Here is a 21,085-nt window from a genome sequence, read left to right on the forward strand (position 1 = left end):
CTCTTCAGAAGACACAGGCAGGGTAGGAGAGGTGGAGGAGTGGCTTTATATGTTAGAGAGTCTCTTGACTCTGTTAAACTTGAGGCCAGCAGTGACAAGGTTGAGTGTCTGTGGACCAGAATGAGGGGGAAGTCCAACAAGGCCGACATCCTCGTGGGTGTCTGTTCTAGACTGCCCAACCAGGATGATGGAGGAGATGAATTATTCTACAAGCAGCTGGAAGATGTCTCAAAATCAACAGCCCTTGTTCTTGTGGGTGACTTTAACCTGCTGGATATCTGCTGGGAGCTCAATACTGCACAGAAGAGGCAGCCTAGGAATTTCCTAGAGTGTATAGAGGACAATTTCCCCTATTAGCTGGTAAATGAGCCGACCAGGGGTAAGGCCCCGCTAGACCTACTGTTCACAATCAGGGAAGGGCTGGTGGGAGATGTAGTGGTTGGAGGCCACCTGGGCATAGCGACCATGAAATAATAGAATTTTCAATACTCAGAGATGCAAGAAGAGCCGTTAATAAAACCTCTACACTGGACTTCCGAAGGGCAGATTTTTGCCTATTCTGAAGTCTAGTTCAGAGCATACCCTGGGACACAATGCTTAAACCACCTTGGGGTTCACTTCTGCGGGGTCACAGCCCAGGGCTGACCCTGATTGGCAGCTCTGTCATGGGCTCTGCACTGTGGGACCAGCGTGACCCAGGCAGCTGGGAGATCTCGGGATGAAGAAATGGGCACTGGGGAGCATCATGGGATCTGTTAGAGAGTCATTTTGACTAGAAACTGCCTGTGGCAAAGCAGGATGGAAGCCTCTCTGTCAGCATGATTATTCCACAGGGACCACGGGCTCTGGCAGCACCACAACCTGACCCCAAGCCTGTTGTCCCTGAGACAAACCCCTTCCGCACCGCCATGACTTTGTTCTCTGCTGCTCCTGCTAAAATTCGGGAAGATTTCCTGACACCTGGGCAGACACAAACCAGCTCCGGGTCAAACCCCCTGAGACTTTTAATAAGCACAAATATGATGCACAATGTAAAAATGGAAAACAACTGGAGGAAACTCTGGTCTGTTGGTGCTGCCCATGGGCAAAGGGAGGCGGTTCCTGGTGCTCACGGCTCTCCCAGCTGCACTGACCTCTCCTCCCTCCTGGCTGCACCCACCTGCACAGCAGGGATGGGCTCTTCTGGCCGGGGGCTCAGGGGCTGCTGTGCACCCAGCCCTGTCACAGCCTTTGTGTGTCACAGATGTGCCAGAGAGATCTCTTCAGCGTCATCGTAACCCATGCTCCCCGGGGACAGGGACGCGGTGTCTCCTTCAGCTCCAGCGACCCCAGCACTTCTCTGGGAGCACAGGCTGCCCCCTGCAAGCAGCAGTGCGGGACATTGCAGCTCACCCCATGGGGTCTGTGCATCACCTTCCTCCCTGCTCCTCACCACACTCAGCTCCTTCTCCCACCCTTCAGTCCCTCCACGGGAAACTCCTGGGGCAGGTGCCCCCTTCCCAGGAGGTTTAGGTCTCAGTGCAGCAGCAACCAGGGTGGCAGTGGGGGTGGCACCCCAGGAACCAGCAGCGCTGAATTTTCCTCTCACCTCTGGGTGCATCGCTGGGTTCTGCTCCCTCCTGTGGCACCCTCGGCATTTCCCGAGCTCCCTGTCCAGGGGCATCGTCCTCCCCAGGGTCAGAAACCTCCCTGGCATCATCATACCTATCCACTGGGTCACCCCCAGGCAGAACAGGAACATCTGAAAAGAGAGGGGAGCTGGTGACAGCGAGAAGATCCATCGTGCAGAGCAGAGGATGGGAGGCACTGGTGTTGGCAGCAGCACAGGAGACCCTCAGGTCCTCCTGGTCTCTGACGGTGACAGTGACACCTCTGTCCTTCACTTGTCTGCAGGCAGATCAGCCCCTTCCTGCTTCATTACCTGGTGCTGATCCCAGACCATCCTCCTCCTCTCGGTGCCCAGGGTAGGGCTGCAGCTGGGTCAGGGACTGCTCTGAAGAGAAGCCTGGAGAGATGCACAGCGGTTGTTATGGGACGAGACCACTGACCTGGTTTGTGGTCAGCACTGCTGGGGAGGGGGGACCCACAGAGCTGGGGCTGCATGGGGAGGAGGGCTGGGAATTCACCCTGCTCCCCTGGGACAAGCCCTGTCTCAAAGGTGCTCCCAGAGCTGCCCCAGGACAGCTCTTCCCTCACTCGCCAAGTGGCTGCAGGGGCAGGAAGAGAGGGGCTGTCCAGCTGCGACGGGCAAAGCTGGTTGGGAGGCAGCTCCTCTCCCGGGCCCAGGGCTGGGGTGCTCTCCCCACAGACCACACAGCCCCAGCACTGCAGGGACCACGGGCTGGGGGCTTCAGGGCATCAGCCCTGGGGTGGGGTGGGGTTAAAGGGTCCTGCAGATGTGCCCACACCCACCTGAGCGACCAAACCTCGCCTGCTTCTCCCACGCTGGGCTGTGACCGATCTCCTCGTACACGGCCTCGGGGAAGAGCTCCTGGGCTGTCCTGGAGCCTGGGGACAGAGGCAGAGCTGGCATGGGGACAGGTAGAGGGGCAATGGGACCCCACTGTGCTCCCCAAACCTGTTCCTTGGCCCAGCCCAGGACTGCTCCAACAGCACAGCCCCACTGTGCTGTCCAGGAACAGCTGCCACATCCCCAGCGAGGGCCACATCACTGTGGAGATGATCTGGGGCAGCATCACCCTCACATCAGCCCCTTGGAGACAGCACTCAAGCCCCTCTGGCCCCTGGGTCATCTCCCTTGTCTGACCCCAGAGCAGCTCCCGTGCTTCCCCTCCACCTGGAGCCAACCCCCGTCTGCCCCACAAGTCCATAGCAGGGCCCCTGCCCTACCAAGGGCAGGCAGGGCTGGGCAGAGGGTCAGCCTGGGGCCTGACTCCATGGAGATGGGCCCTGCTGCCCTGTTTTTCTCGTCTTCTCCTTGCCCCAGAGTGCCCTCCAGCATTACCCAGAGCACTGTCAGCCTTGGCCATCTCCTCCAGGATAACATTTCCCCCAGGATAACATCTCCTACAGGATAACATCTCCCCCAGGATAACGTCTCCTACAGGATAACATCTCCCCTGGTCCTGCTCTGCCCTGTCTCTCCTTGCTCCATCTCTTGCTCCAACCACCTCTGGGCTCTCTCCACCCCTTCCTGCTGGTGCCCTATGGCCAGACAGTCAAAGGGGTGTGTGGGACAGGTGACAGCACACAGTCTCCTCCCCTCAGCTCTGATCGTACCTCTTACTGACCCCCCGCAGCATCCCCAGCCCTTCCAGGAGGCATCACTGGGAGCTCTGTGGAAGGACCCACCTCTGCGCCCAGCCCTGGCACTGAGCGCTTGCCAGGCCAGCAGGGCCAGGAGCAGGCAGAGAAGGGCCCCCAGGATGATGCAGATGATGACAGGCACTGAGGTTCTCCCGCTGACAGTGGAACGGCCCCGGGTGGGATCTGCACAGGCAAGAACATGGAAGAAAAGCACCAGCCCTGACCCCCATCACACAAAGCAGCAGAGAGTGGAGAGCCCCAGGGGGGATGATGGAGAAGCTTCCACCCTGCTGACTGAATTTCACCCCCTCCTCAACCCCCACACAATCACCCCAGTGCCTCCTCCTGGGAGTTTCACGCTCCAGCAAGAAGCCCCTTCCACCCAACTGTGGGTCAGAGCCTGGCCCTGGGATACCCAGCCCTGGGGAGGACGAGTTACCTGCTCGGGGTGGGGATGCTGCTGTCCTGGGTGCAGCTGCAGGGGAGGAAAAGGAGAGCTGGGCTGAGAGGGTGGGAGTGCATGTACCAGGGAGCCTCCCCTGTAACACACGGTGTCTGTAGGGTCCCTGACACATCCCACCCCAATTGCCCCTCCCGTAGTGCTAGAAAGGAACCCAGGACAGGGTCCGGGGCCTCTGCGCTGGGCGGCGGGCAGGGTGGCACAGGCAGCCCAGGGGATGGATGGTCCTGGAGCTGCAGGGTCCCATGGGCAGTGACCCAAGGACACCCAGTTCCACCGAGGCTGCTCTCTGCTTGGCACCAGGCTGCTGCACCCCACAGGAACGTTCCTGCTCTCGGAGCTCAGGGGCAGTGCCAGGACCAAGCAGGTGAAAGGCCTTTCCTAGCTCCCTGCCAATACCTGACCAAGGGGTCCCGGACCCCGCTCACCCGAGCAGCGCACGGCAGCGTCTTCCTTATGCCGGCAAGCACGTTCATCCCCAGGCCGGGCCCAGCAGTCCTGCAGAGATGACTCCGTCCCCCGGCACTCCACCCGCTCCAGCCAGATGGGGCCTTGGCCCACCCCAAAAGCAGCCTCATGCAGGGCAGACACCGCGGGGCCACAGCCCAGCTGCCTGCACGCCACCTGGGCGTCCTGCATGTCCCAGGAGTCATCGCACACTGTCCCCCAGGAGCCGCGATGCCAGAGCTCCACTCTGCCCGAGCACCCGTCCTCACCTCCCACGGCACGGATCTTCTCCCTGTCTGGAGAAGGCAAAGAGCTCCCACGGCACTCAGACAGCAGAGGAGTCAGGCAAGAGGAGCACGCGGAGGAGCAGCTCCCTACCTGTGCAGCTGCTGGAGTTGGGGCACGGGGCCAAAGGCTCTGGGGGCATTTCTGGGCGTCCCCCTGAAGAAGGAAACACGGTGGTGAAGGGGCTGGCTCGGAGGATTGTGCAGAAGAGAGCGGGGCTGAGCTCTGCTTGTGCCCGTGTGTACCATCTTGGTCACAGAGCAGCAGGAGGGTGGCCATGGAGGGGAGGCTCCTCTGAACCCTCTCTGGTCTCTGCTGAGAGCCCACTTGCAGATGTCGCTGCCTCCCCCAGGCACTGCTGGGTGGCAACGGCTCCCGGACATGAGGGGCACTGAGAACTGTGGTCACATCTGTGCCACCAGCAGCAGAAGAGTCTGACATGGCAATGAAAACCCCTCCAAGCTCTTTCTCTGCATTTGGCCGTGCCCAGAGGGGAGCAGAACCTGGGGTGACACCAGTGCCCGAGTGGTTCAGAGTTACCATTGCAGGTGATGTGGGTCTCATCTCGCAGGTCATTGCACGACTGTGGGTTCCAGGGAGCAGAGGGACACTGCCAGAAGGAGCTGGTTCCCTTCTCACACTGCACGTAATCCAGCCAGGCATGGCCAGACACCCTGCCATAGGGCAGGCCTGTTTCCAGGGATCCTCCGTCCCCACAGCCCAGCTCCTTGCACACCAGTGACACCGTGTCAGGAGTCATCGAGCTGGAGCAAACGCTCCCCCACGTCCCGTTGTAGAAAACCTGGAGGCGCCCGGAGCAGCCACTACTGTTCTCCAGCCTCAGGTCCATGAACTCTGGGAGGAAAGGCAGCAAGAGAACAGGCTGGTGTGGGGCTGTGGGAGCCAGGACACCCCTGCGCTCCCCAGGCCCCCAGCCAGGCAGGGCAGGGCCAGCAAGTCCCCCTTGCACCCAGGGCAGAGAGAAGTCCCTGATGGACACAGCCCCTGCTCTCCCCGCTCACCCTGGGGGACAGCTGAGCTCCCCAGGGACCCCGGTGAACTGAGGGCACCCGTGCATGGGTGTCCCTAGGCCAGGCTCAGGCAGGGGCTCAGCCAGGGACAGCCCTGCATCCCGGCCTCCGGGGAAGCATCCCTGCACAGCTCCCGGCACACACCTGAGCAGATGACGCCCGCGTCCTCTTTGTGCCCGCAGTCGTGCTGCCCCCAGGGCCTGGCAGCGCAGTCCCAGAGAGCAGCTTCGGCCCCGGAGCAGTTCACACCGTCCAGCCAGATCTGCCCGGAGCCTTCCCCGAAGCGAGCGGAGCCGGCCGCCTCCACCGCCCCTCCGCAGCCCAGCTGGTGGCAAACGACGGCGGCATCAGACAGGTCCCAGCCATCGTCACAGACGGTCCCCCAGCTGCCCTGGTAGTAGATCTCCACTCTCCCTGCGCAGCGCCCGGGCCCGTGCACCAGCCGGACCCGCCAGCTCCCTGCAGTGGGGAGGAACGTCAGGTGTTGTCAGGGGGTGGACGCCCCCCCACCCCATCACCTGGGGACCCGTGCAGCACCGCTCACCCCAGCAAATGACTCCCACGTCCTCCACAACCCCTCCCAACAGGGCACTCCTGCGCAGGGAGGTGTTGCAGCGGGTCAGGCTGGCCTCGTGCCCTGCGCACCGGACCCCTCGCAGCCCCACGGGGCCCGTCCCTCGCTCTGGCTTTGGGGGGTTGTAGGCTTTTTCTGCCTCTCCACACCGCAGCTGCCGGCACACCACGCTGGCCTCCCGCACGTCCCACTGGTCGTCCAGGACTCTGCCCCACGTCCCGCGCTGGAAGATCTCCACTCGCCCGTCGCACCAGCTCCCGCCGCCCACCAGCCGCAGGGACGCAGAGTCGGCTGGGCCTGGGGAGAGCAGAGGAGCCACAGCCATCAGCGGCACGGGGCAGCACGGTAACCTCCAGGGAGGAGGGCAAGGGGGGGCTGTTGGACCAAACAGGGCGAGAGTGAGCCCTGTGCTGACAAGAAGCGAGGGCAAAGCCCAGGCCCTGTCTGCAGCTCACACCCGGGTCTGCTGCGGCTGGGTGGTGGTGGGTCTCTGTACCCCTCTGGTTCTTCCCCAAAGACTCCTCTGATCCTGCTGGTGGGTCTCCGTACCCCTCTGGTTCTTCCCCAAAGGCTCCTCTGCTGTGGGTGGCAGGCACATTGGCTCCCTGTGGGGAGCTGCTGCAGCTCAGCACTGTTGCAAGGAGCAGAATCTGACCCCAGAGGAGGAGAGGGGAGGAGGCGGCTGTGACCGACATCCTCTCCCACTTCAGCATTTCCCAGCTCCCTACTGGGATCTCCTCCACCCATGGTGACCCTGGGGGAACTGGGGCAGCCCAGGCTCACACGTACCAATGCTCAGCACCCTGGAGCCAAAACTGCCAATTAAGTATTCCATCCCATCCACGTCATACATCATATAAAAGGGGGAGAACACGAGTGTCTCCCCCCTCTCTTTGACTGTGGCTGACATCTGGGGAGGATCCTGCCTGCTGTCCCTGTGACCTGAGGCCTAGGGACAGACCCTGCATCCTTGAATCCAGTTCTGGTTCAATGCAGAGTCCAGTCCAGGACTTCTGGGTGCCTGCCCTGCAGTTCCTGGAGCAGCTCTGAGTTTTGCCGGGGAATTCAGGACTTGTTTTGTATATTTTGTGTTATTTTCTTTATTTTCTTAGGAGCATTAGTAAAATATTTTTAACTTTTTTTTTCCAACTTGCAAGTCTGTCTCTCTTTTCCTCCCATCATCTTTACTCCCCAGCAAATGATTGGTCAAACCACTTGTCAGTCATCCATGTGCTGCACTCCCACCAGCCGTGATTGGTGCAGCCAGCACAGCCCAACCCTTAGCTCTGCCCAGTTTGTTCAACTGTCGCCAACTTTCCTGCAGGCCTCAAAGCTTGATTGGCTGCTTACATATCAATCACTTGACTTGCCCTGCCTCCTCAAATGTGATTGGCTGTCCTGGGCCTACTGACTCCCCACAGACTTCTGGGTGGTTGTTGCCAGGCAACGAACTCCGCCTGAAAACGACGTCGTGGGCTCTAAACAAAGACTGTGGGTGATAAAAGAAACGTTGAGACCCTAAACATGAGGATTTGGCCCCAAGGAGGAGGCTCTGGGCACTCAAAGGACGGGCAGATGCTACAGATGGCGTTTTGGGCCTGAACACGAAGGGACCCTCTTGGCTCCCACCCGAGCTGGGTTTGGTGCCCGTGACCCCACGGAACGACACCTGTGCTGTCCGGAGTGGCCACGGAACAGACGGAGCCCAAAGACACGGCCTCCAGGAGCTCAACGGGTTGTTGTGACATTTCATGGACGTTTCACAGGGGTGGCCCATGGACTGATGGCAACTGTCTGTGTGTGACATCAAAGGACGGGAAGGGGAGCGATGGTTGGTGAGGACGTGTTGGATCGTGTGGGACCTCAGCCTGACGTCCATGGGGTGGAACAAGGGGTGCAGAAAGGACCGTGGTGGTGGTGACACTGCTCCTGCGTGGAGCTCCAGAGGCTGCAGGGAGATTTCTGCTCCACCAGGGACCAGCACAAGGCAGTGACCCGTTCATGTCTGTCCCTGCTCTGGGGCTGTGACCCCAGCAGCACCTGCACAGCAGCAGTGTCCTCACTGCCAACACGGGCTCTTTGCTCCGTCTGCCCCTCTGTCCCCATCTCCCTGTGTTCTCCCCACTTCCAGGCACCTTTCCCACCTCCTCCAGGACCCACTGAGGCCTCTGTCTGTCTCTATAGAGACTGAAAGCCTCTGCTTATATCTCCCCAAAATCCTGGCCACAATTTCCCTCCCTGTTTCCCATTGGTTTGTACTTCAGGTTTACAGACTCCCTCGGCACATACAATAACCCTTCCCCTCATCAATATGGATTCTTGGTACTTTGGCTGCACTTCCCCCAAATTAACTTGTCAATACAGGTATCAGTATATATACAGGTATCAGTATATATTCTGGGAAAGAATTGTGTTTTACTTCAAGGATTCACAGTCCGATGTCTCTCGGTCCTTCCCCCCTGCTGGGCTCAGGCATCAGGTCCTCAGTGATGTAAAAACAACAATTCTTTGTTAAGTGTTCCTTAAAATAGTGCAGCTTTGGTTTCTACCAAGAGGGCATGTTCTGTGTGCCGTTCACATTTCACACATATTATACCAATTGATTTTTTCTCCCTGTTCAGTTCTTTCTACGCATCTCTTGTTATGTCCATAGGTAACCACCCAGAATTTGTACTTAGTTTTGATATTGTTCGGTCAGCTGCTGCTCCACATTATCTAATCTTTCATTTTCCAGCGCTCTCCTGTTGCAGCCTTTGGCAGACAATGTTCTTGTCACCACGTAGATCATCCTTCCCACGTGTAATGTGGATGATCCCTAGCTGATCCACGGTGCTTCATGTGTTCTAACATCTGCCTTCTGCATCATCTGATGATGGATCTGTCACTGTGTTTGTGTGGCAGGTGTCACATCAGCAGCATTGTCCCAGCCAGGTCACTGCATCTCTTTCTCTTCTACCTCTGCTGTCACCATGACTGTACCAGCTGTCTGATGTGCTTCCTGACCTCATGGACCCTCTGGTCCTGCCTCCCTCCTGCTGGTCAATCCTGTTCCTGCAAGAGAAGTGACAACCAGTCAGTGTCCCCTCTGTGGCACCTGGATCTTCCAGAGCGGGATGGCTGGTGGAACTGTCACCATGAGCCAAGGATCTGTGTGAAGTCTTCTCCTGGAACAGGAACAGCTCTGGCTGTGCCTGGTGAGCACCACGCTGCCCCACAGAGAACAGCAGCAGTCGCAGAGTGGGTCTCTATGGGTCTCCATGGTCTCTATGGGTCTCTATGGGTGTTTATGGCTCTCTGTGGCCTCTATGGGTCTCTATGGATCTCTATGAGTCTCTATAGGTCTCTATGGGTCTCTATGGTCTCTCTGGGTCTCTATGGGTCTGAGCCAGAGTGCGGGTGACTGAGCTGGGCTGAGCTGGAAGGGGCTGGAAAACAGCTCATCGGGAGGAGGCGATGGAAGAAGGTGCCGTGTGTGTGGCACCGGGGATGAACTGACACCCTCAGTTTGGTATCTGGACCCGTGCTGGGCTTGCACATGGACTAAGGCCCAGCTCAGAGCACAAATTGCTGCTACCAGTCCTGGATGCCAAGCACTGGTCCTGCTCTCTCCTCCCTGGAGTGTCCTGAGCACATGACTGCCCTGTGGCCTCTGTGGGTCTCTGAGGTCTCTATGGATTTCTATGAGTCTCTATGTTCCCAATGGGTCTCTATGGTCCCTATAGGTCTCTATGGCTCTCTATGGGTCTCTATGGTCTCCATGGGTCTCTATGAGTCTCTGTGGTCTCTGTGGGTCTCTATGGGTCTCTATAGTCTTTATCAGTCTCTGTGGTCTCCATGGTACTGTAGGGGTCTCTATGGGTCCCTGTGGGTCTCTATGGGTTTCTGTGGGTCTCTACGGCCTTGGGGCTTGGGGAACTCGGGTGAAAAGGAAAGACAGACTGGTATGGGTATGGGATCTCTTAAGTATCCTGGGATTGCTTTGCTAATCACTCTGTAGCTGTTCCTGGGCTGTTATCTCCATATGTGCCCAGAGAGACAAAAAAGTCCATGAACACACTTTCCTATTAAGGTTGCCTTCTTACAAAAAAACCACACTTCCATTTTCTCATCGGCAACAGACTGAAAGATGGCAGCTGAAGCAGTTTCTGCCTCTTGTGAAAACAGGTAACAACAGATGGTTCCATTCAGATGATCCTTAGTTGCTTCACCTCAAAACGGACAAATTTTACTCTGGGGAGACTTGAAACCAACAAATTTCTCAATGGGGGTCAATGGGGTTCTATGGTAGTCAGTGGGGGTCAATGGGAGTTAATGGGAGTCAGTGGGAGTCAATGGGAATCAATGGGGGTCAGTCGGGTCAATGGGAGTCAATGGAGGACAATGAGAGTCAATGGGGGTCTATGGGAGTCAATGGGGGTCAATGGGGATAAGTGGGGGTCAATGGGGTCAATGGGAGTCAATGAGAGTCAATGGGGGTCTACGGGAGTCAATGGAAGTCAATGGGGATAAATGGGGGTCAGTGAGAGTCAGTGGGGGTCGATGGGATAAATGGGAGTCAATGGGAGTCAATGGGAGTCAAATGGGAGTCAAATGGGAGTCAATGGGGGTCAGTGGGGATCAATGGGGGTCAATGGGGATCAATGTGAATCCATGGGATTCAATGGGCGTCAAGGGGAGTCAATGGGGATAAATAGGAGTCAATGGGAGTCAATTAGAGTCAGTGGGGTTCAATGGGGATCAACGGGGAACCTTCAAACTGCCTTTAATCCCAATGGGGAGCTCCAAAAATGGCTTTTATCCCAATGGGCAGCCCCAACATGTCTTGTTGCTTTCTCTCAAAAGACACGGAATCAGAATGGCCCCCCTGTCACTACTCACTGCCCGCACCAACAGAACCCTCAGGAAGCCCAGTATTTCTGGTCTCTAACTGGCAGACCAGCAGTCGTGCATCCTACGGGATGTGGCCGCTTGTGTGCACTTGGGGTCCAGACAGTCAAGCTGATTCCAGCTTCAACTGTGGTGCTTCTAAGCACTGAAGTTTAACCCCAAAATGAAAGAGAAGACCAGCAGTCCAGGCATCCGCCACAAGGAAGTTAAAGCAGAAGAAAGGCCAGCGTGGCACACGCTCAAGGACAGGGCTGCCTGTGCCCTTTGGCAGGGAAGCCTCTCCCCATCCAGCCGCATTTCTCCTCCTCTCCTCCAGTTCTCCTCCCTCTGTGTCCCCGTACCTTCAGCTGGAAGGTCTGACTGGGGTTCAGCGCCGCCAGGAAAGTGAACTGTCCCAGGAACGCTCCCTGCTCCTCGTGTTCTTCCTTGAAGCCCTACAGAGAGATAGGTGGAGAAAAAAAGAACGTCTGGTGCACCATGGAAGACGGAACTTCAGTCGGTGAAGTACGGGGTTATTTCAGCTACGTAGTCCAAGGATGATGAGGACAAGGAAAAGACCTGAAGCTGCAGGTGGGCAGCACCTCACACTTGCCTACTCAATGAGTTCAGACTGCCTGTCAGAAAAGGAGCAGACGCTCCCAGTGAAAGGGAGGTGACCTGAGGATCACAAATGCCACTGGGGTTGGAAGCCAAGAAGTTTTAGGAGCATGCACTGTCCAGCTCCTTTTCCTTGTGGCTCCTGGAGTAGCATCTTGCCCCAGAAGCTTCGAGTGGTACGTTGAATAAAAGAGGAATACAATGGGAAGGAAGCAACTCCAAGGAGCCTGTTTGTTCTGAGGGACAGGAGAAAGTTTCAGGCCACCAGAATCCTTCACCCATCTTCATCACCTGCTTAGCAATGCTGTGCAACCCCCTGCCCCCGACTCCAGAGAAATCACTTACATAGACAGCAAAGTCCTTTGGAGCTCCGGAGATGCTTTCTCCATGAAACGCTGTCCCTGAGACATGGGCCATGGTGATGGCTCTGGGAACGACTGGCATGGACAGCTTGATGAACTCGTGTCCCTGACTTCCTGGGAAGGGCCAGCAGCTGCCAGGATGATTTCTGGCTGAAAGGACAAGAAGAAACTACATTCACATGGAGAACATTGCTCTGGCTCTCACTCCCACTATAAGCATCAGAGGATTAAGAACTTATTTGGCCAATCAGCTTTGCTCTGAACCGCAGCCAGGGCCTTCAGTGGGACCCCGTGGGTACTGAACAGAGCAGCAGTTGTGAGAATTCACATATCACAAGGCCCTTTTAGCAGAGAAGCCCTTCGACGGCTGGGAACTGGGTGCGCTACTTGCAGAAGCTCAGTGGCCTCTCCCGGTCCAGAGCCCTCACCAAAAACAACCAAGGGACAGTGCCCCCCCTGGATGAACCGTCCCTGCCAGGGGAAGCACTTGCTCCCTCTCATCCACTCCCAGCTCCTTCCACTGGCACTGGGTCCCTTTCCCGAACTCCTGGGTCCGCCCCCAACTACTGGGTCCTTAGGGGTACTCCTGGGTCCCCTTTCCTGAACGCCTGGGTCCCTTTCCGGAACTCCTGGGTCCCTTTCCCGAACTCCTGGGTCCCTCCTGACCTGAATCCCCGCCTGAACTCCTGGGTCCATTTCCCGGACGCCTGGGTCCCTTTCCCGAACTCCTGGGTCCCCTTTCCCGAACGCCTGGGTCTCTTTCCGGAACTCCTGGGTCCCTCCTGACCTGAATCCCCGCCTGAACTCCTGGGTCCCTTTCCCGGACGCCTGGGTCCTCTCTCCAGGACTCCTGGGTCCTCTCTCCCAAACTCCTGGGTCCCCATTCCTGAAAACCTGGGTCCCTCCTGAACTGAATCCCCGCCCAAACTCCTGGGTCCGCACTCCCAAACTCCTGGGTCCCCTCTCCAGGACTTCTGGGTCTCTTGGGGCACTCCTGGGTCCCTCCCCAACTACTGGGTCCTTAGGGGTACTCCTGGGTCCCTCCTGAACTGAATCCCCACCCGAACGCCTGGGTCCCCTTTCCCAGATGCCTGGGTCCCCTTTCCCAAACTCCTGGGTCCCCCCCGAACTACTGGGTCCTTAGGGGTACTCCTGGGTCCGTCCTGAACTGAATCCCCATCCGAACTCCTGGGTCCTCTCTCCTGAACTCCTGGGTCCCTTTCCCAACTACTGGGTCCTTAGGGGCACTCCTGGGTCCCTTCTGAGCTGAATCCCCGCCCGAACTCCTGGGTCCACACTCCCGAACTCCTGGGTCCTCTCTCCCGAACTCCTGGGTCCCCCCACAACTCCTGGGTCCTTAGGGGTGCTCCTGGGTCCCTCCTGAACTGAATCCCCGCCCGAACTCCTGGGTCTGATAGAGGGCACGAACATTTTAAGGGTTAACAAAACATAATTGGGTGCCCACTAACGAGCTGTATGGGGATATAGCGGAAGATTTGGCGAGGAGGTTAGTTAAATGTAAATACGCTCAAGTGACTTGCACCTGTCTGTAGAAAAAGCACACACATCACACTAATTGTCTTACTGACCTTGTGTGCTTGATGAGTAGAAGCTCTGTGTTAGATAACACAGGTCTGGGAGAAACTCTGGGCACCTTATCACTGTGTCTGAGATTCCTGCTTTGTTGTGAGCAAGAGTGCGAGGCTGCGCCTGCCTGAAGCCTTGAAATACAGGCGAGCTCAACAGGCCCAGCGATCTTCCAGCAGGGCTGAACTGACCAGCGCCTGCGTCCCCGTTTGTGTCACCTCTGCCTGGGAGCTCAGGTGTGGCTTCGGAGATCCCCCAGTAGAGAGGGAACTAAAATAAAACTTGCTCTTTGCAAATGCATCCGTGGCCTCTGGCTCTTCTTGCGATGTGCCTGCGTATGTGCACACATTTGGCGTAGTCGGCAGTCGCTAGAACCAGCCATGCTGTGGTTTGCAAAAAAAACGGGGACAGGGGAGGCCTCGAGGGTGACTCCCCAAATTCCGGGATGGCCCAGTACGGAGCGCTGGGCTCCCGTGGCTGCTCTCCTGTCTGAATTCGCTCCACCAGAGTCATGGCCTCGGTTTGATGATGGGGCGGTGATTACCCCCCAGGTAATTCAAGCAGCTGTGCTTAAGCTTCCATGGAGAGCAGCATCAACTTCTTCTCGCAAATTAGCGGGAAGATTGGGATGGTTATTTGTTACCGGTCTTAATGCTCTTGATCGTGATGTTGTTGCGTTGAAGAGTAAAATAAGAGAATTGGAAAAGGAGGTTGAGATTTTGCAGGATGCAAAGGCGATCGCACAAGAAGTAATTACTGTTCAAGCAGAGCGGTGCTATGAGCTGCAAGATAATGTAGACCGGTTGCTAGCATGTATTGCTAAGGAACAAAAGGAAAAACATGCCAAAAGTGAGTTTTTGTGTTCTCAGGTTTGTACTCTTACCACAAAACACTCTTGGAATCCCAAGGAATGGGATGGAAATATTTGGAGTGAATCCTCAGACTCCAATATTGAGTCTGAATTTGACCCTGACTTCAATGGCAGGGAAGTGGTGGGAGCACAACCCCCCATACAAATGGTGCTGCAGCAGGAACAAGCAGATGAGGGGGGCAGGTAGCACATACTCACTCTCCGAAGGAGTTAACGGCATTTTCAGAGATCTCTCAGCAAACGAGTGGGGAAGGAATTCTCGCACAGATTTTGCCAGCTTGGGATAGTGGAGCTGTGTCTATCCATTTATTAGCAGATGAACAAGTTTTCTTAAGCCCTATAGCCTATGATGATCAGATACAACAACAATATGCTCAGCTGCAAACTGTCAGAGGTCCCAACAGGCAAGATATTATTGCACCTGTGCTGTATCAATGTTTGTGTGCAGCAGTTTTAACGGCATATGCTGAACCTGTTGAATCTGTGTTGTCCCGTGGAAATCGGTGCACATTGGAGGAAAGTATTGATTTAGTGCAGCAGATGGGGGTGGTGTATGCATTGATTATGGGATCCGATTCGGACAGGGTAGCAGTGACAAGTGCTACAGGTAATGCAGGCACTCCAACAAATGCCTTGAGCGCAATTGGGGCTGTAATTTCAGGACCCTCTGTTTGGGTGGTGGATAATGGAAATCTGGCAAAACTGAGAAGAGTTACAGCACAGGTGATGAGAACACTAATGTGGAATGATTTAGTACAAGCTGGTATCCCACAATCAGAAATAAGCGGGATCATGCCATCACAAATTTTTTGCCGCTTGCAAAAGTTAATGCTTATGCAGAAAAGCCAACCAGCCCCAGCCCCCCCGCCCACACTGCACCCACCCTGCACCCCAACTGCCACCTCAGGGCGAGACCAGTTTGCCTTTACCTGGCAACAAAAGCAATATACTTGCCGAGTATTGTCTCAGAGATACAAACACAGTCCCTCCGTCTGCCACCAAATCATAGCAGCTGATAGAGCACTATGGTCGGGTACTGTTACTGATTGCCATGATATTGATAATCTGTTGATCATGGCAGTGTCACAACAAGAAACTGAAGCAGCTGTTGAATTTTTGAAGGTGCATTTGCAGGACCAAGGCTGGGCAATTACTCTGATGAAAATACAGGGCCCTTGTGCTACTGTACTATTTTTAGAAATAGTTTGGCATAGGCAGCTTAGAGAAACACCAGTTAAAGTACAGCACACAGTCCAGCAGTTTTCTGTACCAGCTGCAGTAAAACAATTACATGCCTTTTTAGGATTTTTAGGGCCTTGGAGAATTTCCATCCCTACATCTTCTGTGGAGGAGGGTTCCCCTTGTGAAGAGTTAATAGCAGAGCACAATAAAGTTGATTCATTTGAGTCTCACAACAGTAAGAAAGCAGATAATATGATCTCTGTTGAGCTGCATGCTCAAGCTCTAAATGTGCATATAGCTTGTGGACATGGATCAGCTTATGCTGCACACACATGGGACATTGGTCACAATCAAACCCCTTTGCTGTTATATACTTGTAAAACATGCTCACATCATTGTGCTGCTTGTACACAGCTACATTTAAGAGCACAGGGAAAGGTAAAACGGGGTCAGTGGGCCTCAAATACCTGTCAGGTTGATTATATTGGCCCCGTATCCCCATCTAGGGGGTGGCAATATGTATACACTGCTGTGGATATAGTGTCACCACTAACTACAGGGGAAATGAAATTATTCACACCAACGGATTGTGAAGTGGGACTGCAGCCTATTGATCGAGATGTGAAAATTTATATGACTCCAGAGAATGCTGTATGGTTTTGTAGCCTGACTTCTCCTCTTATGTTACATCCTTTACTAATATCAGATTCTCGAGTTCTTGTATTTCAGGTATCTTCAGTGAACACCTGTGTTTTATCTAGAGGAGACAGCACTGGAACAATGTTATTGGTGTCACAGACTCAACATCCAACTGAATTCCAATCTGAAAAAGTGCAGGCCACGACTTTCCAGTGTGTGTAAGCAATTAGCCCACAACAGGTTGTTAAACCCAGTGATACCAGCTGAAGGAGCTGGAGCAGCAGCGTATGTATTACTGGAAGGTGACAACCCCCATAGCTGTGTTACAGAATTGTGCTATGCTAAGCGATTTTAACACTAATGTTTCTTATTGTTGTTTCTCTGAGTAGGCAGTAGCTGCAAATGCTGCTTTGATTTTGAAGTCCTGTGTTCCTTCAACACAGATAATGAACTAGCCAGCATGGAAGACAACATCTTGCATCTTTGGAACTAATGCCTGGCTGAATGACTCGTTTAATTCCCTGACAAGATGAATGGGACACCTGATTATTGTAGAAACATGCTTTTTCCTTTTTCTGTATGTGTTTATTGTGTGCCCCTGTAAATTGCTCTGTGCTACACCTCACAAGCCCAAAAGAACAATTCTGGCTTTGTTGACCCCAGGAGAAGCAAGTCACGTGAGCGAGGGGGTGGAATGTATGGGGATATAGCGAAGATTTGGCGAGGAGGTTAGTTAAATGTAAATACGCTCAAGTGACTTGCACCTGTCTGTAGAAAAAGCACACACATCACACTAATTGTCTGACTGACCTTGTGTGCTTGATGAGTAGAAGCTCTGTGTTAGATAACACAGGCCTGGGAGAAACTCTGGGCACCTTATCACTGTGTCTGAGATTCCTGCTTTGTTGTGAGAAAGAGCGGGAGGCTGCGCCTGCCTGAAGCCTTGAAATACAGGCGAGCTCAACAGGCCCAGCGATCTTCCAGCAGGGCTGAACTGACCAGCGCCTGCGTCCCCGTTTGTGTCACCTCTGCCTGGGAGCTCAGGTGTGGCTTCGGAGATCCCCCAGTAGAGAGGTAACTAAAATAAAACTTGCTCTTTGCAAATGCATCCGTGGCCTCTGGCTCTTCTTGCTATGTGCCTGCGTATGTGCACACAGCAACCAAGCGCCAGTGTGGTCTGAGTGGGGGTCCCTGGGGCAGGATGGCAGAAAGCCCCGCTGTGTTTGCTTTTCAGGAGAAAAATAAGCGCTAAAAAGGCACTTTGGGGGTGCCCAGGTGGATCCGGTGGTACCCAGGGCCCCCCCAGAGGGAGCACTGGCAGCAAACCGGTGGGCACCAGGGCAGAGCCAGCAAAGGCCCATCCTGCACCCCGGGTGGGGCTGAGGTGTCCATGGGCTTCAGAAACACCCCCTGGGACTAACTGGGGGGACGGGGTGAGGGGGTAACCAGGGGGCTGTGCAAGAAGCCGGGCTGACTGTCGGCAGCCGGAGGAGGGGAGCGCTTTGCTCTGGGTCGGGGGACCCAGAACTGGGGGGACGCAGCAGCTCCGCGCCCCGCCCCGGGGGGCCCACAGCCCCATGTCGCAGCACTTTGCAGCCGCAGGAAAGCGCCCGGCACTTCCGGTTGATGGGCGCTCTGGTCACGCCCACAGCCCTCGGCTGACAGACGGGGCCCTCGTTTAGTGAAACGCCTGGGAGCGGAGAAGCTTCTGGAGCACTGACCGTATACGGGCCCAGCTCGGATTCCCTTGGGCTTGACAAGGAGGCTGTGGGGCCTTCCGACGGTTTCGGTGCGGGGCTGCGGGCGGAGCGTTGTCCTCAGACTGCGGACCCTGCGGGAGCTCCCCGGGCAGAGCCCCCCCCGCCCCGCCGGCCGGTGGTTGTGTCTGCTGGGGACCCTGCAGAGCCGCCAGCTTTCGTGAGTGGGGATGTGCCTTTGGAATTGTCGTTCAAAGGGTAGATGAGCACAGCTCGGCTTCAGCCAGGACGCCTCTGAGCCTTTAGTTTTTGTTTTTCCCTCACCTTCCCTTTCGTGCGGAGCGGCCCGGCCCGGGACGGGGGGGTGTGGGTGTGTGTGCTGAGGGAACACCTCGTACCCAGCAGCCTGCTCCGTGCCGCTGCTCCTTGTCTCTGCATTTATATACGATACACAAATGTAAAGCAAACGGGGGGGGTGCGTGGGAGCAGGAGCAGCTGGGGGCTCCTGGGTCGGGCCTGACGCCTGCAGCGCCTCACGCTTTCCCGCTCCCGTCGCGCCGCCATCTTCGGCGCGGGCAGTGAAGCCGCCGCACTGAGGCCGTGCCCCGTGCCACCGGGGAGGAGGGGAGCTGGTCGCTCTGGGAGCCGCTCTTGGGAAGCGGGCGGCGCACCCCGCCGAGGAGGGGGAGTTAACGTCCTTCGAGTCCTCCTCCTCGGGTACCGGCGCCGTTCGGGCGGTGGCTGATGAGGTGTCTGTGGCAGGGCGGGGAGAGCGCGGCCGCTGTGCCCTCACTAGAGATGGCGGCGGGGCGGTCTCTCACGCGGACAGGACGGCGGCCACGGGGAGCGGCGCTCCAGCCCCTGCGGAGCTCGCGTGGCTGGGTGAGGGGACGGGACCCCCCCTGCAGCCTCGCTGCCTGCCAGGGAACCCCCTTCCCCTTTTCCAAACCTCCCGTTCCCCCTCAGCTCAACCCCCCCTTTCCCAGCCAGAGGGAACCCGTTCTCTGCCCGGCCCCCCCCATCGTGGGGTCACTTGTCCCCTGGTTCCTGAGGTTCCGCCGGGTGGGCGTGGGGCGGGTTTGGGTCGGGCTGAGCCGAGGCCCGGCTCCCGGGGGGATGCTCTGCAGGGAACACCCCCCGCCCCAGGAGCGCTGCTGCTCCGGTTTATTTTCGTATTTCCCGCCCCTAGCACTGCGCCCCAGCAGTGAACCAGCAGACTGCAGGTACCGAAGGGATCTCCTCCTCCTCCCCACCCCTTAAGGGGCGGTGATCACTGCAGGAGTAAGAAAAGGATGCTGCAGGAGTAAGAAAAGGATGCTGCAGGAGCTGGGGTTGCCTTCTTCATCTGTTGTTTCTCGCTTCAGAGCTGCGCCGGGGCTGCAGGACTCTCTGGCCGTGATGGTGAGCGGAAACAACTTTACAACCTGTAAAGTCATCAAACTTCCCAACTCACAAGGTTATAAAGCAGGTATGTTCATTTCGACGTCGGGCGCAAGGGGGATCGTTCCACCGTTCATGCGCAACTTGTAACAATATGAGGTGTGTTTAAATACAGTAAGGTGTTGCGTATTCATAATGACCCCAGGAACGCCTCTACATATTCATAACCTTTCCCGCTTCTTATTAAAATGAGTCCCAGGTGATCATTTCCATAGTCTCCTCCTTGACCCCTCCCTGTTGCACCTGCGCAGTGCCATCTGGTGGTCTTGAGGAGGGTCTTTGGATGAAGGCTCCTTCAGCCTCGTCACAGTGACCTCTTTACCTTTGGCTCATTATGTTGAGTGGACTGGAACCCAAGCTGCCAAGTCGATTGAAATCAGACTGGTTCCCCCCTTTTGCTGTAAATCTTCGTTATCTCGTCTTCTCAAGTTTACATCTAGGTGCTGTAAAACCTCTTACCTTGGCATTCGACGAGGTTCTGTTTTTTCTTAACATAATGGGTTAGTTAGTTAGTTAGTTCCCTCTGTCAGTTCCCCCCTTTTCGGGAAGGTTAGTAAATTCTTGTACTAACGTGATGATTCCCTATTTAACCTTTTCTCGGACCACAAGTAAGAAGGCTGCTTCGACAGGAGAAGACTTATCTTTCTCCCTCAAAGAACAAACAAATTCTCATGTTGAACAAAACATTCGTGTTGCTCTTCTGGGGCAGCTGATGACCGGGTGGCTGGTGCCCCAGCAGCAATGGCATCTGTTGGGCTGCAGCGGGAGCTCACGCTCTTTGGCGTGGTGACCCCGCTCACTGCACTTCCTAGCGCTTTCCTTTTGGGTTTCTTCTTCCCAGTGCGATGGCCAGGTCCAGTTTGGTGTTATCTTTTAAAATCATTAGTTTATACCCCGTTCCTTTTGCTGCCATTTCAGGATCTATAGGCGTGCCTGAGATTTGCATGGCTTGGACTACTGAATGTATTAACCGAACAAAGCACGGGGTCATACGTGGCACAAACAGTAAACCCAGAAATGCACATACTATCATGAAGCCTATTTTCTTCCACCAGGCTCCCCCAAATAAGTTACCCCACCAATGGCTAGTAAGTATAGAATTGCATTTCTGTACTGGTACATGTGCAACGCGTTTTATCTCCTCTGCTATTTTCATTATGGCTTCCCCATCGTTATCTCTTTCCAAACAACACTCCGAAGTATTCAGTTTCCCACAGACGCCCCCCTCTCTTCAGCTAAAAGACAATCTCACGCTCCCTGATTTTGGTACACTGCAGCTCTGGTCTGAGACAATTGTCTCGCTATGAGATTCGGTGCCTCAGCCGTCTGGTTGCTTATTATTTCAACCACTGCTTGCAACCGAATAATTTGGTTTAGCATATATATAGGGGTACGGGATTCCCCAGTTTCCATCTTGGGCCCATGTGGCTGGATCATAGTATTCAAATATTCTTTGTGCAGGCCATTCACCATCTTTCCAAGTTTGCATTCCTCCTATGGGGCATTTATTAAACTCCTCTCTGTTTCAAGTTTTGTCTTGCACTCCCCCTCCATCTGAATAGCCCCTCCTACCAGCTTGTGTAAAACAGATACTCTGTTCTCCCCTAGGGCAGGAGGCAGAGCCTACAGCGAGTCCACCTTTCTCTAGGTTAGTTGCTACCCATAATTTCTGCCCTTGGATTTCACACTTCTCCAATTTTGTTCTATCATAACATCCAGAATTAATACGAGTGTGATAATGTAGAACATACTGGGTTAG

At 55.4% G+C, this 21,085-nt stretch overlaps 1 pseudogene; it reads right to left on the reverse strand.

Moving 5' to 3' along the window:
- Positions 1-1,108: 1,108 nt before the first annotated feature.
- LOC136112893 (antigen WC1.1-like) lies at positions 1,109-6,917 on the reverse strand (annotated as a pseudogene).
- Positions 6,918-21,085: the final 14,168 nt, after the last annotated feature.

Source organism: Patagioenas fasciata, chromosome 30, assembly GCF_037038585.1.
Source record: "Patagioenas fasciata isolate bPatFas1 chromosome 30, bPatFas1.hap1, whole genome shotgun sequence".
Lineage (NCBI taxonomy): Eukaryota > Metazoa > Chordata > Aves > Columbiformes > Columbidae > Patagioenas > Patagioenas fasciata.